At 45.7% G+C, this 18,046-nt stretch overlaps 2 protein-coding genes across 2 annotated transcripts in view; one reads left to right on the forward strand and one right to left on the reverse strand.

Annotated features, from left to right (window-relative positions):
* The window catches only part of NAV2 (neuron navigator 2), a 547,719-nt gene extending 533,961 nt beyond the window's left edge, over positions 1-13,758 (reverse strand). Inside the window, exon 1 of the mRNA XM_077287190.1 lies at positions 13,644-13,758. The gene's annotated coding sequence lies outside the window, so the exon portion shown is untranslated. The remainder of the gene's footprint in view (positions 1-13,643) is intronic.
* A 129-nt stretch (positions 13,759-13,887) lies between these two features.
* E2F8 (E2F transcription factor 8) overlaps positions 13,888-18,046 on the forward strand; it is an 84,860-nt gene continuing 80,701 nt past the window's right edge. The window contains exon 1 of the mRNA XM_077287207.1: positions 13,888-13,999. The gene's annotated coding sequence lies outside the window, so the exon portion shown is untranslated. The remainder of the gene's footprint in view (positions 14,000-18,046) is intronic.

Below are 18,046 nucleotides of genomic sequence, written 5' to 3' on the forward strand. Positions count from 1 at the left end.
CGTTGCCTCACTTCCGCCCGGTCCCAGCGAGCCGAGCAACAGACAACCGGAAACACGCGGGGCCCCACGTGACAAGGAAGTCTGTGCGAAGCCAGCGGAAACCAGGTGGCAAGGACGGCGCATGCGCGTGTATTGTATTGTATAAATCCAGCGCCGCCACAACTATTAAGGGCAAGATATGGGCATAAATAGAGCCACACTATAGAGACATATATCCGGACATCCAAATCAGATGGAGAATTAGGCATATGCAAATGACCAACAAACCCAATTACGTCCACAAGTGTTTTTTAAGACAGTGGTTTTAGTTTTAAAACCTGGCAGGTTTTACATATATTATTCCTTTTCCGGCATTTTTCATCCTTAGGCTTTTCTATGGGAAACCAAAATGTATCAGTTGAATAAAACACCGCATAGAGGTGCTGGTTGCAAAACACAATGAAAAATGCTTGAGTTGTGGGGGTGGGGGGGTCTTAGCAAAATAATAATAAAAGAAAACAACAAGTAGGGAGTGTGAAGGAGGCCTTGGGTCAGTTTTGAGTAGCTGAAGTGTTGCTGCATGTTATGGCCACAGTCCGTGGACAATCCATAGTCAGGGGTGGATTATCAGAGGGTCAATATGGGCGGTAGCCCAGGGCCCAGTGGCTTGGGGGGGCCCTGGGCCACTGCAGATTGACCCTCTGATAATCCGCCGGAGTGTGAATGAATGCCCGGCCCGCTGACATTTGTGCCCCGCCCCCCGGACCCGGTGGGCAGAGAGAGGGGGCCCGCATCGGGCCCCTTCTCATCTGCTCACCGGGCCCCTTCCGGCGCTGCGGCGCTTTCCTATTGACGTGCGGGCGCGCGCCCGCACGTCAATAGTTAACAACAGCCGCCAGCCAGCCAATTGGAGGCTGGCAGCTGAAGTCGGCCGCAGCGCACACGTCACCGGCATCTGACGTCATTGTCAGTCGCCGGCGAGTGTGCGCTGCTGGAGGGAGCTCGACGCGTGGAGCGCTGGTAAGGTGAGGAGACTGTTTGTTTGTTTTTTTGTTTTTTTTTTATAAGTTAACGGTGGACTGTGGACACATTGGGGGCAATGCTGTAGACACTGGGGCAGATAGCTGTAGACACTGGGGCAGATGGCTGTAGACACTGGGGCAGATTGCTGTAGACACTGGGGCAGATTGCTGTAGACACTGGGGCAATGCTGGAGACACTGGGGCAGATTGCTGGAGACACTGGGGCAGAGTGCTGGAGACACTGGGGCAATGCTGGAGACACTGGGGCAATGCTGGAGACACTGGGGCAGATTGCTGGACACACTGGGGCAGATTGCTGGACACACTGGGGCAATGCTGGAGGACACACTGGGGCAGATTGCTGGACACACTGGGGCAATGCTGGAGGACACACTGGGGGCAATATGCTGGGTCAGACACGGGGCAGATTGCTGGAGACACTGTCTGGGGGCAATGCTGGACACACTGGGGCAGATTGCTGGATACTGGGGCAATATGCTGGACATACTGGGGCAGATTGCTGGACACACTGGGGGTAATATGCTGGACACACTGGGGCAGTTTGCTGGACACACTGGGGGCAGGACTGGAGGCATGGGCAGAATGTAGACACGGGGCAGAATGAAAGACATGGGGCAGGATTGGATCATGGGGCAGGATGGATACGATGGAGACAGATGGGGCAGGATGGGGAGATCACATGGGGTAGAATGGATACTCATGAGGGCAGGATGGGAGAACATATGGCTGGAGCCAGGAATGAGACACACACGGGGCCAGGGTGTGGGAATATTATTACCATAGGGGCTAATTAAGGGATATTATTACTGCAGTGATGTATTTATTTTATTTTTTGAGTATACTGTTTTAAATGGGGGGGCGGTCCTGTTACTGTGCAGAGTGACACTATATCGCCTTTTTTTCTTCATGTGGTGTAGTGTAGAAGTTGTGAAAAATTAAGTAATGTGTTCTGCAAGCGGAGCTCGAGATAACTGTGTTATTTCCTGCAGAAACGAGTCCTGGCTGGAAGAAATGATGGCGGTCTGTGCTGGATGAAAGATGAAGGACTTCACCTAGAGATGTCACTGGTGAGTCAGTGTTACCTATACACTGACACTATACACTGTATACTATATACAGAGGTCCTGTGTACAATGTCACCAGTGATCACTGTATTACCTATACATTATATACAGCGCTCTTGTGTATAATGTCACCAGTTATCTCTGTATTACCTCTACACAGACACTGCATACTAAGTACAGATCTCCTGTGAATACTGGCACTTATGGTGATAGTATTGTTTTTTTTTTTAATTACTGATCAGTATTGTAGTATTCAGTCACTATGTGGTGGTAATATGTGGTCTGGAAATGGTGTGGTATTTGTCCCTTGAATGTGCTATTTGGTCACCAAGTGGTGGTAATATGTAGTCTTGACATGGTGCGGTGGTATTTGTTCCTTGTATGTGATATTATTCGATCACTGTGGTTGTAATTTGTGGTCTGGTCATGGCGCGGTGGTATTTGTTCCTTGTATGTGATATTATTGGTCAAAATATACCTAAATTGTATTGCAGATTTTAACAAATATTTAATAGGTTACAGTAGAGTAGGGCCCGGCCATTTTTCTGGAATAATCTGGTTCGGGTATCACATGACCCCCGTCACATGACCCCCGTCACATGACCGGGGGGCCCACAGTGTCTGAACAGCCCGGGGTCCTGGCTACCCTTAATCCACCCCTGTCCATAGTTAAAATAAAACAAACTTACATCTCCATTTTTACCTTCATATAAAAGACTTTTCCCCATAAAATTATCTACTCACACCATAGATTAGTGATAATCACACCAAATCACACTGCTAGGTTAAGTTTATATTACACTATATCTTTATAGATATTTTTTTCAGTGTTACACATGATAAAATTCTGCAGAGGTCACCACTAGGGGGAGCTCAATGCATACAAATGTATTCTCAAACTTTAAGGGAACCTGTCAGCAGGATTGTGCACAGTAAACTACAGACAGTGTCAGGTCAGCGCAGTTATACTGATTACAATGATACCTTGTGATGAAATCCATCTTGTTGTTGTTTAACCCCTTTCTGACGTCGGACGGGATAGTACGTCCGAGGTCAGAACCCCCGCTTTGATACGGGCTCCGGCGGTGAGCCCGCATCAAAGCCGGGACATGTTTTGAACAGCTGACATGTGCCCGCAATAGCGGCGGGTGAAATCGCGATTCACCCGCTGCTATTAACTAGTTAAATGCCGCTGTCAAACGAAATGAGCGCATCGCTGACCCCCGTCACATGATCGGGGGTCAGCGATGCTTCTGCAGAGTAACCATAGAGGTCCTTGAGACCTCTATGGCTACTGATCGCCGGTAGCTGGGAGCGCCACCCTGTGGTCGGCGTTCACAGCACACCTGCATTTCTGCTGCATAGCAGCGATCTGATGATCGCTGCTATGTAGCAGAGCCGATCGTGTTGTGCCAGCTTCTAGCCTCCTATGGAGGCTATTGAAGCATGGCAAAAGTAAAAAAAAAAAGTAAAAAAAATTGGGAAAAAAAATAAAAAAAATATATAAAAATTTAAATCACCCCCTTTTCACCCCATTCAAAATAAACCAATAAAAAAGAAAATCGAACCTACACATACTTGGGATCACCGCATTCCGAATTGCCCGATCTATCAATAAAAAAAAGCATTAAGCTGATCGCTAAACAGCGTAGCGTGAAAAAAAATTCGAAACACCAGAATTACGGTTTTTTATTAAAATGCAATAACGGGCGATCAAAAGAACGTATCTGCACCGAAATGGTATCATTAAAAACACCAGCTCGGCACGCAAAAAATAAGCCCTCACCCGGCCCCAGATCATGAAAAATGGAGACGCTACGGGTATCGGAATATGGCGCAATTTTTTTTATTTTTTTTCAGCAAAGTTTGGAATTTGTTTTCACCACTTAGGTAAAAAATAGCCTAGTCATGTTAGGTGTCTATGAACTCGTACTGACCTGGAGAATCATAATCGTAGGTCAGTTTTAGCATTTAGTGAACCTAGCAAAAAAGCCAAACAAAGAAGTGTGGGACTGCACTTTTTTGGCAATTTCACCGCACTTGGAATTTGTTTCCCGTTTTCTAGTACACGACATGCTAAAACCAATGATGTAGTTCAAAACTACAACTTGTTTTGCAAAAAATAAGCCCTCACCTAGCCATATTGACGGAAAAATAAAAAAGTTAGGCTCTGGGAAGGAGGGGAGCGAAAAACGAACACGGAAAAATGGAAAATCCCAAGGTCATGAAGGGGTTAATCTTTACATTCAATTTTGAGTTAATGATATGCTCGTGCTCCGAGGTGGGGCTGTGTGTGTCTGAATTGGGGGGGGGGTCTTCATGTGGTGCATACAGGTATGCATCTGTATGGCTTCTGACAGGTCATTGATCCCTCACTGACCCACCCTCTATTTATAAAAAAAAAAAAAAAAAAAAAAAATCATCTTTTGCAGGCAGGCGGCAGTGCCTGCACTGCAGCATGATCGCATCTATAATATGTATTTAATTATTATTTTTTAACGGTGTACACAAATTTAAAAAAAGACAGTCTAAAAATGGCAGCGGCCGTACCTGCACAGTAACAGCATTAGCGACCCAATGGCGGCACCATCTTGCTAGAGAAAAAAAAATTGCCTCCTCCAAGATGGCGCCACCGGCATGTGAACAGTAGCATCTATCGGATCGACGATAGCTGCTACTGTGCTGGCGCAGCCGGTGCCATTTTCACACCGATTTTGTAATATTTGAAATTTATGTATACCATAAAAATATTAAATACACATTATAGATGCGATCATGCTGCAGCACAGACGCCAGCGCCTGCCTGCCGATGAGTTTTTTTTTACCCCATCATGATCGGAGGTATTTTCCTTTTTGCGTTTGTTTCCCCTTCTTCCCAGAGCCATAACTTTCTTAGTTTTCGGTCAATATGGCCATGTGAGGGCTTGTTTTTTTTCGGGACGAGTTGTAATTTGAACGACACCATAGGTTTTAAATATCATGTACTTTAAAACGGGAAAAAAATTCCAAGTGCGGTGAAATTGCAGAAAAAGTGCAATTCCACAACTTTTTTTTGTTTTAGCATTTAGTGAACTTGGTAAAAAAAGCAAAACTGACCTGCCATTATGATTCTCCACATCATTACGAGCAGAGGGAACCCGGCTTCCTGGATCAACAAACAGGCACTCCGTGTATGTGTCGTGACATAATTAGCCACAACACATGCAGCTGCGGCGCCAATCAGCCGGCGCGCTCCATGTATCCAGTTTCCCTCTGCAGCTTATTCGGCAAGCGCTAAAGCTTGCCGAATAAGAGGGAACTTGAGCAAATTAGCTCATCTCTAATTATGAGTTCATAGACACCAAACATGTCTAGGTTATTTTTTATCTAAGTTGTGAAAAAAAATTCCAAAGTTTGTAAAAAAAAAAAAAAGTGCCATTTTCTGTTACCCGTAGCGTCTCCATTTTCCGGGATCTCGGGTCGGGTGAGGGCTTATTGTTTGCGTGCTGAGCTGACGTTTTTAAAGATACCATTTTGGTTGCAGATATGTTCTTTTGATCGCCTGTTATTGCATTTTGATGCAATGTTGCGGCGACAAAAAAAACATAATTCTGGCATTATAACTTTTTCTCGCTACGCCGTTTAGCGATTGGGTTAATTCTTTTTTTTTTATTGATAGATCGGGCAATTCTGAATGCGGCGATACCAAATATGTGTAGGTTTGATTTTGTTATGTTTTATTTTGAATGGGGCAAAAGGGGGTGATTTGAATTTATTCTTTTTAATATTTGTAAAACCTTTTTTTTTTTTTTTTAACTTTTGACATGCTTCAATAGTCTCCATGGGAGACAAGAAGCTGCCATAACCCGATCGCCTCTGCTACATACAGGCAATGATCAGTTCGCCTGTATGTAGCAGAATTGCTGACTTGCTATGAGAACCGACCATAGCAATCTGGCACTGACAACTATAGAGGTCTGCTAGAGACCTCTGGTTTTCATGCCAACCCATCGGCAACCCGTAGCCATGTAACATGGGCGCCGATGGGCCGGATTTCAGTCATGCTTGCTGGAAGCGTGTTATATGCCGCTGTCAGAGTTTGACAGCGGCATTTAACAGGTTAACAGCCGCGGGTGGATTGCAATTTCACCTGCGGCTGTTAACGGCACATGTCAGCTGTTAAAAACTGTCAGAAGCCATCAGTATGAATATATAAGCAGAGCACCACATGAAGACCCCAAACAGGCCGTTCCGGAGCACGAAAATATAATTAACTCAAAACTGAAAATAAAGATTACACAACAACCACAAGACAGATTTTATCACCAGGTATCATTGCAATCACTATAACTGCACCGACCTGACACTGTAGGTTACTGTGCACAGTCCTGCTGACAGGTTCCCTTTAAGGCCGGCGTCACACTAGCGAGTTTTACGGACGTATGAGAGGTGCAGAAAATACGGATTGCATACGGTACAATGATTCTCTATGGGGCAGCTCCTATCTGCCGTATTTTACTGATCCGTATTATACGGTCTTGTACGGCCGTAGAAAATCGCAGCATGCTGCGTTTGTCACCGTATTGCGCAAAAAAATCGCCAATGAAAGTCTATGGGGGCGAGAAAAATACGGATTACACACGGACCAGCAGTGTGACTTGCGAGAAATACGCAGCGGTGTTATAGAGAAAAGCTGGTAATTCAGTGCGGTGTACAGTAAAATCACACTGACAGAATAGAATAGGTAGAATAAATGTCTACACATAGAATAGGTATATATATATATATATATGTATATATATATATATATGTGTCTCAATAACATATATATATATATATATATATATACATACTGTATATATGTTTTAACGAACATTTGAGCACATAAATCCATTAGATGTCGGTTTTGCAAGTCTGCCAGAAAATATCGCAGTACGGATGCCATACGGATTACATACGGAGAATGCCATGCGCAAAATACGCTGCCACACCCTGACTACGGATGACATACGGATCACTATTTTGGGAACATTTCTGCATATTACGGCCGTAAAAAAACGGACCGTATTTTCATACGCTGAGTGTGACGCCGGCCTAAGGGTATGTGTCCTCGTGCCGTTTTACATCCGGAATAGCAGCGTGGAGCCGCAGCGTTCAATCTGCAGCACCCATATGTTACAGCATAGTGGAGTGGATTTTATGAAATCCCGTCTCCACTATGCGTGGTAACACGCACCCGGCGGCCCTGCGATTACGGACATGCTGCGCGTCTTTTTAGATCGCAGCATGTCCGTTTACCTTGTGGCGACGCTGCGCCGCTGCAAGGTAAAACACAGGGCCCTATGTGTGGGGTGCGATGATGCCAGATGTGTGCAATGAACACATCCGGCATCATCGCGTCTCCAGAAGGGGGCGGAGCAAGTTTGCCGCTCCGTCCAAACCGCCGGCCATCCTGAAAGTGGACACATACCCTTAAAGCAGTATTATTGGGTATGCAATGATCTCCCCATACGTGTATATTATTTTATTTTTTTTTTCAATCATTTTAGCATGATCTGACTTTTTTCTTCAGTAAAGCAATATTTCCAAAGGATAAGAAAATAGTAAGATTGTGTCTTTTCTATATCACATTACACGCACCGATCAGTTGTTGTTGGAGCCTCTTCATATAAAATAAAAGCTCCTTATTTGCTTGTTGCACTGCTCACTAATCTGGAGCATCAGTTGCCATGGTAACCGTATTATTCTTAAACTCCTGATACATTTATTCTAGTTATAAAGAGAATTTCAAAGCTTGGCCTCAGTGCGGTTATTCTGCGTATCTCAACATTAACCCCTTCTACAGGAAACCTAGTTTAGCTCTTTTGTGCTTTTCAATGTTTCACAAGACTTAACTCTTGTAAAAAAAAAAATAAAAAAAAAATTATCAATTTTCTAGGCACCATTTTGGGGTACGGAATACTGGTCTATCCTAAGGCTCCTTTCACTCCACATATCTGATTATTCACACTCTCATGTAAACTGCACTTCAAAAACATTTCCAAAATATACTTCAAAAACTCTTACTGTGGCTCTAATTCCTTCTCTATATACTAATTGGTCTTCCTCTTACTAAATTCTCTCCAATCTATCTTGAAGGCCGGTTTCACACTTCAGTGATTCCGGTACATGAGGTGTCAGTTTTCTCACGTACCGGAGACACTGACACACGTAGACACATTAAAATCAATGTGTCTCTGCACATGTCAGCGTGTTTTTGCGGACCATGTGTCCGCGTGCAAAACACGGAGACATGTCAGTGTTCGTGGGAGCGCACGGATCACACGGACCCATTAAAGTCAATGGGTCCGTGTAAAACACGTACCGCACACGGATGCTGTCCGTGTGCAGTCCGTGTGCCGTGCAGGAGACAGCGCTACAGTAAGCACTGTCCCCCCCAGCGTGGTGCTGAAGCCCCCATTCATTTCTTCTCTCCAGCAGCGTTCGCTGGAGAGAAGAAATGAAAAATCATTGTATTTTGTTTTTTTTGCAGTAGAAATAAAGATCTTTGTTTCCCCCCCCCCTCCCACCCCCTGTGCGCCCCCCCGCTGGCAAGAAAATACTCACCCGGCTCCCTCGAAGCGTCCTCTCTGCGCCGCAGCTTTTCCTGTATGAGCGGTCACGTGGTGCCGCCCATTACAGTCATGAATATGCGGCTCCACCCCTAGGGGAGGTCACGCTGTCTTGCTTCCAGTTTTATAAGAGATGTTTCTGATGAAGGTCTTGTGACCGAAAACGTTTAAAAAATCTTTGAACTGGATGCACAAATAAACGAAATATTCACTTTCATCTTGCAAAAGAACCTTTGAGTGCCATGTCTCATATCATGTCGGGTTTGGGAAGGAGAGAAAAACTCGCTAGTGTGACGCCGGCCATAGACTGGCCCGCCCGTTCCCCAGACCTGAATCTGATTGAACACATCTGGGACATCATATCTCGCACCATCCACCAACATCACGTTGCACCACAGACTGTCCAGGAGTTGGTGGATGCTTTAGGGTGAGTGTCCACGGTCAGTAAACGCTGCGTGTTTGACGCTGCGCAGAGCTGCAGCGTCAAACACGCAGCGTCCAGATGTTCCAGCATAGTGGAGGGGATTTTATGAAATCCCGTCTCCACTATGCGTGGAAACCCGCATCCGTCTTCCCTGCGACTCTGGACATGCTGCGCGTCTTTTCAGATCGCAGCATGCCCGTACACCTTGCGGGGACGCAGCGTCCCCGCAAGGCATATCACAGGGCGCTATGGGAGAGAGCGATGATCCCGGATGTGTACAGTTAACACATCCGGCATCATCGCGTCCCAGAAAGGGGGTGGGGCTTCGCCGCTCCGGCGATACCGCCGGCCATCTTGATCGTGGACACGCAGCATTAGTCCCGGTCTGGGAGGAGATCCCTCAGGAGACCATCCGCGCCTCATCAGGAGCATGCCCAGGCGTTGTACAGGAGGGAGGTCATACAGGAACGCGGAGGCCACACACACTACTGAGCATCATTTCCTTGTCTTGAGGCATTTCCACTGAAGTTGGATCAGCCTGTAACTTCATTTTCCACTGTGATTTTAAAGGGACTCTGTCACCTGAATTTGGAGGGAACAATTTTCAGCCATAGGGGCGGGGTTTTCGGGTGTTTGATTCACCCTTTCCTTACCCGCTGGCTGCATGCTGGCTGCAATATTGGATTGAAGTTCATTCTCTGTCCTCCGTAGTACATGCCTGCACAAGGCAATCTTGCCTTACGCAGGCGTGTACTATGGAGGACAGAGAATGAACTTCAATCCAATATTGCAGCCAGCATGCAGCCAGCGGGTAAAGAAAGGGTGAATCAAACACCCGAAAACCCCGCCCCTATGGCTGAAAATTGTTCCCTCCAAATTCAGGTGACAGAGTCCCTTTAAGCATCATTCCAACTCCAGACCTCCATGGGATATTAGTTGTGATTTACTTTGATCATGTTTAGGTTGTACTGTTCTCAACGCATTCCACTATATAATGAATGAAGATTTACAACTGGAATACTTCATTCAGTGATATCTAGAATGTAGGATTTTAGCGTTCCCTTAATTTTTTTAGTAGAGCATATATATATATATATATATATATATATTTATATATATATATATATACACACACACACACATACATCATACATACACACACATATACAGTATTTATCTCGTGCAGTGTGGGAAATTAATAATGTAAACTTGCGCCCATTTGACAATGCAGAACATAGATACATTTCTCCCGTAGAATCTGAATTAATTTACACTATTTGTATGGATGATGATGCTACCAGCGTCAACTCAGATCTCTGCGAACGCTGTAAATAATTAACTCCGGGGAACAGAAAAAATAACAGAAATTATTCATCTCAACCTTGTATGTGCGTGGAATACATTATAACCAATCAGGAGAACATTCAAATGCACGGAGTCTCCGGATTTACACATTCATACTTTACTCATCCATAAAACAACATCAATCTGCAGAAGTTTAAGTGGACCATAAACAAGATAATTGTGCCTGATCTGCCCAGCACTCTGGAATAAAAAAAAAATATTGTAATATTGCATCATTCAGGATTATTTCTCACATGGGAACTAATTTCCACTGTTTTGCATGACATTAAGAGCATTGCTTCTCTTGCATTTTCTTTATTGTATCTGATTAAATGTGATAATTGTAGCATTTCATTAGAAATGTCCAAGGAAAAGTCCTTGGTTGTTCTGACCTTGAAACCATTGGTTAGACGTCATACAAAGCGGTTTGTGTAATGGATTTTACCTCTTTGTTTTGTATGAGAGAAGTAGATCTACCATGATAAGCCATATTAGCGCTCACATGCCTAATTTTCACGCCAACCGGTCACCCAGAGACCTCTTCCCTAGCCTCTCACATCCCTTTTGGCTGTCAATCATAAAGAGAACACTTTCCCATTCTTCTTGCTGATTTCATCTCTTTTATAGTATAAAACACAAACTGATATCAATGACTGGATATTTTTATACAAACATTACATTTACAAATTTGGCGACCTATTATGATGCTCATCTTTACAGTTATTCTTCAAACCATCCGAAAATGGCACTTTATGCAAATTTTCCTAAACTCTGCCTCTATTTCTTTAGGGGGCCTGTTGGCAAATATATATTTTTTGTATCACAGATCGGTCATATGATGTGTGACCTCCATTTTCATCTATCTAAGGTTTAGAAGATAACTTTTAAGAATCTGATACATTAGGAAGGGTAGTATAATGGCAATATTAGCGGAGGAGGAAGTAGCTACCTTCTCTCCCTACTTTTTTATGAAAGGATATTTGTGGCCTAAGATGAAATTTCATGAGAAGAAGAGTAAACTTGGCAATATGTCTTAGGCCTGTTTCACATGTCCTGATATTTCTGGTACCGGAGATATCTGTGTCCCTGCGTGTAATACATGTGCTGCATCAGTAACACACGCATCGGCACCTGAGAAGCAGCCGTACAGTTAGCTCTGTTCCCGGGTGCCGGGTGCTGAAGACACCTCTCATCATTCTCCCCAGTTTGCGCTGATATCCAGCAGAGCAGGGGAGAATGATAAGAGTGGTCTTCAACACCCGGCACCGGGGAACAGCGCTAACTGTACCGCTGCTTCTCAGGCTCCAGTGCACTTCACATGGATGACATCCCTGTGTGTCATCCGTGTGCAGGATGTTTTGCGGCCTGTACCGACGGTAGAAAAACAGACATGTCAGTGTCTTTTGCCCAGGGACACACGGTCCATGGAAACACACTGACGTGCACAGATACTTGTGTAAGTGTCTCCGGTACGTGTGACACCACACGTATAGGACATACTGACTTCTGAAAGAGGCCTTAGATTTCTATTGGCCAAACCCACATATCTATTCCTACCAACCCCACATATACACATGCTTGCTTGAACTCAGGAAAACCCACAATGGCTAAAAGATGTGCTTCCCGATCCCACATACATGCTGGGCATCCATGTGCTCTTAATAGGTAGAGGGAAATAAGAAGCTATCAAACACTTCTAGTGACAGCCTCTCTTTTTCAGGAAAATAAAAGTTCAAAAAGTTCCTTAAGAACAGAGTAGATGTTTTCCAGACAGTTTTTGACTAGGATTTTGGAGCAGATCAGCTTAAAAATAAAACTTTGTGTGAACATAGCCTAAGCTGTGCAACCAGAGGGGCTGTAGTTTAAAGCAAACATATGTAGTACATTAAAAATATTGTAATTTTATGTCTTCATTACAACAGGGCCTCCATTATGTAAGTCGGAGGCTCGGAGCCCCTGCAGATGTGCAGCAGCCAGCACATCATTGGTTATCTGCCTAAAAAATGTAACTATTCCATTTTGCTAAAGATTATCTGAAAACATGACCTGTTAATTGTGCATGTATTGGGCTGCAAAATAACAGCGGTCTGTGCCAGTATTATTGGATGACAAAATGAAGAGAACACTGGGTGAAGTATTCACACATTAACAGGCATTGTCATAAATCACAAATGTCACTAATGCAAATTGTTTCCTTCTACTAGACGGTGATTTCTGGCCCCATGGAATCTAGCAGTGATTCTATTAAAAGCAGGAACCCATTGATGTAGTGCTCCTGAATGGATCTTGTGCCAGAGGGCTCCGGCTCACCGCCCACTCCAGCCCAGAAAATAATTAAATCACAAACCATAATTCAAGCCCAGATTATTCATGCAGAGAACATGTCAGGAGCGCGCAATCAATGCAGGCACAGATTACAATCATTACAATTATTGTCTGAAGGTAAATTATCAATTTGTCAGCAAGTCGGGAGCTAAAAACAGCGGGAATAATGGCAGGACGAGGTCATGAGGGGGAAACTGGTAATTTGTTTTGCATTTATGAAATGTGATTAAATGTATTAATAATTACAATCATTTTGCACTTTGGGGTAAATTTACTTCTGTTGGATTTAAGGGAACCTGTCATTTTTTAGCATGTAAACTGTCCCTAGTGCATTGTCAGTGATGCAATGTGCATCACTAAGGCTAGTTTCACACTAGCGTTAACTGCAATACGTCGCAAATGCGTCGTTTTTGCGAAACGCCGCATCCAGCAAAAGTTTTTGCTGGATACGTTGTTTCGTCATAGAGTAACATTAGCGACGCATTTGCGACGCATTTGCGACGCATTTCCAAACGGTGAATGCGTTTGGCGGCGTTTGGGCGTATGGTAGCGGTCCGTCGGGAAAACAAAACGCTACATGTAACGTTTTTTGCTCCCGACGGTCCGCTTTTTCCGACCGCGCATGCGCAGTCGGAACTCCGCCCCCACCTCCCCGCACTTCCCCGCACATCACAATGGGGCAGCGGATGCGTGGGAAATATGCATCCGCTGCCCCCGTTGTGCGGCGGAGAACACACTAGCGTCGGGAACGTCGGCCCGACGCGCAGCGACGGGTTGTTCCCGACGCTAGTGTGAAAGTAGCCTAACACGTTTTTTTAATTAAAAATGGTGCTGTAATCCTGTGCAAAATGCACTTTATATAGTTAGATCGTACCTGCTTATTTAGTCATAGGGATGTGCTTCATTTTTGTTCAGTTATGGATGTCGCCCCTCCCCCCATGCAATTTGATGTCCCAGGTTGCACCGATGTCACTCAAATGTAAAGTCCCACGCACTTGGCGCCGCACTTGCGCACTGTCGAGCGAGCAGCTCCCTACTCGAATCTGCGCAAGTGCGGCTCCACGCTACACAAGCGCGGCTGCCCGCTCGACACTGCACAAGTGCAGCTCCACGCTGCGAAAGCAGGAGATGTTTGAGTGAAGTCAGCACAATCGGGAACATCAAATTGCATGGGCAGCAACACCTGTGACTGAATGAAAATGAAGCACACCCCTATGACTAAATGAGCAGGTATGATCTAACTATAAAGTGCCTTTTGCATATGATTACAGCACCATTTTTAATGAAAAAACATGTTAGAGATGCACATTGCATCACTAATGCACTGGGGACAGTTTACATGCTAAAAAGCACATGACATGTTCCCTTTAAATCCAACAGAAGTAAACTTATCCCACGGCTTTTTGCACATGACGCCGTTTTAATGAAAAAAGTGTTAGTGATGCACATTGCATCACTATCAATGCACTGGGGATAGTTTACATGCTAAAAATGACATGACAGGTTCCCTTTAAGTCATCAAGTCAAACTGACCGTTGTCCTATAATCCATAATTCATTCATAAAATAGATGTTGACTCTTTTCTTACTTTTTCCTTATGGTATTAAACTAGATCCAAAACCTTGATTTCATAATACAAGGTGAGGAATGATTTATTTTCCCCTTTACATTCTTAGGGCTTTGTTCACACGATCCTTTTTTCGCTGTGGATTTTTCAGGTCCTGATTTGTGAAAACCGCAGTGCAAAACCTGCGGTGGTTTTCACTGCGGTTTTCAGTCCTTTTTCTACTGCGGATTCCACTGCGGGTTTGCAGCTGCATTTTCCTATTGGTGCAGGTGGAAACCCGCTGCGGAATCCGCAGACAGAATTGACATGGTACTTCTTTTTTTCCGCTGAAAATCCGCGCTGATTTTCAAGCCGAAAAAAGGATAGTGGGCACAGCGGATTTCGTTTTCCATAGGGTAACATTGTACTGTACCCTGCATGGAAAACGTCTGCGGATCCGCAACTGCAAATCCGCTGCGGATCCGCAGCGAAAAAAGGATCGTGTGAACATAGCCTTAATGTTCACTAAGGCTTCTTTCACACTTGTGTCGTGTGACGTCCGTCGCAATCTGTCGTTTTGGGGGAAAAAACGGATCCTGCAAATGTGCCCCCAGGATGCGTTTTTTTGCCCATAGACTTGTATTGCCGACGGATCGTGACGTATGGCCATACATCGCGTCCGTCGTGCACTGGATGCGTCGTATTTTGGAGGACCGTCGGCACGAAAAAACGTTCAAGGGAACGTTCTCGTACGTCGTGTCCGCCATTTCCTACCGCGCATGCGCGGACGGAACTCCGCCCCCTCCTCCCCGAAACTTTACAATGGGCAGCGGATGCGTTGAAAAACTGCATCCGCTGCCCACGTTGTGCCAAATTTTCACAACATGCGTCGGTACGTCGCGGCGACGCTTAGCGACGGACCCGTACTGATGTAAGTGTGAAAGAAGCCTAATACACATTTAATTACTGCATCCTGCAAAGTTCAGGTGGAATAGAAATGCTATGGATTTGAAAATCTGCAGCAGAATCTAATAGAAGACAAGCAGATGAGATTTTGCATAAAAATATTACCTTACATTGTTGATCTTAAAGGGAATATCTTTAAAAAAAAAAAAAAAAGAAAAGGGCAGCAGTATTTACCTGCCCAGTAGTGATGAGCGAATATACTCGTTGCTCGGGGTTTCACTGAACACGCTCAGGTGGTCTCCGAGTATTTGTTAGTGCTCGGAGATTTAGGGTCTGTGCACACGATGCAGATTTTGCTGCGGGTCCGCAGCTGCGGGTCTGCGGCAGTTTCCCATGAGTTTACAGTTCAATGTAAACCTATGGGAAACCGAAAATGCTGTGCCCATGCTGCGGAAACGCAGCGGTTTACATTCCGCAGCAAAATCTGCATCGTGTGCACAGAGCCTTAGTTTGTGTTGACGCAGCTGCATGATTTACGGCTGCTAGCCAGCCTGAGTACATGTGGGGGTTGCCTGGTTGCAAGCAACGAGTATATTCGCTCATCACTACTGCCCAGGTCTCAGAACTAATGCACTATTAGGATGCAGCAAACCCATGTAGTAAAGATGGCGGCGACACAGGTGCAACATACTGATGAGACAACCACTCACAACCTAGCAATTCATGGAGGGGGTGATTGTTTAGTATTACAATTGCACAAAAGAGGCTTGTACAGGGCGCTGGTCACACACAGGTAGTGCACAGTGTCTGGTCTACAACCTATTAGTAATGCTGGCTATAAGCTAGACACTGTGCACTACCTGTGTGTGACCAGCGCCCTGTACAAGCCTTTTTTGTGCAATTGTAATACTGAGCAATCACCCCCTCCATGAATTTGTAAGTTATGAGTGGTTGTCTCTTCAGTATTTTGCACCTGTGTGGCCGCCATCTTTACTACATGGGTTTCTGCATCCTGATAGTGAATTAATTCTGACATCTGGGCAGGTAAATACTGCTGCCCCTTTTTTGCTGTGTTAATTCTTGAATATTTTTTATTCCTCTTTTTGTGGCTTTTGCTTTTAATTAAAGGGAATGTGTTAGCAAAAATGTATTTATTGCTTAAACTAAGTTTTATATTAAACTAGAATAGGCATCGGGAGTGGGGTGAAATTAATATACTGCGCGGGTAGAGCGCGCAGTTGTGGCTGATGTGAATGTCACCGCTATTCCTGCGCATGTGTAGTAACGACACGGCTGTTACTGTGCCTGCGTGGGAATAGCGGAGACGTGTATGTCTGCCTTGCGGCCACGAACTGCGCAAGTGACATTGCCATGGTGCCTTATGGGATTTGGGGACAGCGGTCGGAAGTCCCAACTGGCGATTATTATATTAGTTGACTTACCGTATACACTCGAATATAAGCTGACCCGAACTTAAGCCGAGGCACCTACTTTTGCCACGGAAAACTGGGTAAACTTATTGACTTAAGTATAAGCCGGGTATATATTGTCCCCTCATCCCTGTCCTGTTATGCGTGGCTCCCCCGTCCTGTCCTGGTATGTGGCTCTCTGTCTTGTCCTGGTATGTGGCTCCCCCATCCTGTCCTGCTATGCATGGCTCCCCTGACCTGTCCTGGTATGTGGCTCCCCCGTCCTGTCCTGCTATGCGTGGCTCCCCCGTCTTGTCCAGCAATGTGTGGCTCCCTCATCCTGTCCTGCTATGCGTGGCTCCCCCGCCCTGTCCTGGTTTGTGGCTCCCCCGCCCTGTCCTGGTACGTGGCTCCCCCGTCCTGTCCTGCTATGCGTGGCTCCCCCGTCTTGTCCAGCAATGCGTGGCTCCCTCATCCTGTCCTGCTATGCGTGGCTCCCCCGTCCTGTTATGCGTGGCTCCCCCGCCCTGTCCTGGTATGTGGCTCCCCCGTCCTGTTCTGCTATGCGTGGCTCCCCCGTCCTGTCCTGCTATGCGTGGCTCCCCCGTCTTGTCCAGCAATGCGTGGCTCCCTCATCCTGTCCTGCTATGCGTGGCTCCCCCGTCCTGTTATGCGTGGCTCCCTCGCCCTGTACTGGTATGTGGCACCCCCGTCCTGTTCTGCTATGCGTGGCTCCCCCATCCTGTCCTGCTATGCGTGGCTCCCCCGTCTTGTCCAGCAATACGTGGCTCCCCCATCCTGTCCTGCTATGCGTGACTCCCCCATCCTGTCCTGGTATATGGCTCCCCCCATCCTGTCCTGGTATGTGTGGCTCCCCCTGTTGTGTGCATGGCTCCCCCCGGTCCCGCATTGCTGAGCTCCCCTGGTCCCGCATTGCTGAGCTCCCCTGGTGCCACATTGCTCGGGGGGAGCCGAGCCATGTGGACCAGGGGAGCCGAGCCTTGCAGGACCGGGGGAGCCTCAGCCAAGCCTTGTGGCCACGAACTGCACCTGCTCAAGTGACACTGCTGCGGTGCCTTATGGGATTCGGGGACAGCGGCTGGAAGTCCCAAATGGCGATTATTATATAGGATGTTTTTTTTTTTTTTATAAATATTTTGTACATCACTATATACTAATCGGAAATCTTGTGATTTTCACACTGGCCACTAGGTCTTATACTTAGACTCCCACTTCCTCTTCTGTACAGAAGACATTTCAGCTGACTCATTACTATCATACAATGAGTGATAACACCTACATACAGTAGATAACACAGGATCCATTATTCACAATAGGTGATGTCACAGCTCACTTCCTCCTCCTGTACAATGACTCATGAGTCGTGACACCTCTCTATACAGAAGATATCAAAGT

Source organism: Ranitomeya variabilis, chromosome 2, assembly GCF_051348905.1.
Source record: "Ranitomeya variabilis isolate aRanVar5 chromosome 2, aRanVar5.hap1, whole genome shotgun sequence".
Classification (NCBI taxonomy): Eukaryota; Metazoa; Chordata; class Amphibia; order Anura; family Dendrobatidae; genus Ranitomeya; species Ranitomeya variabilis.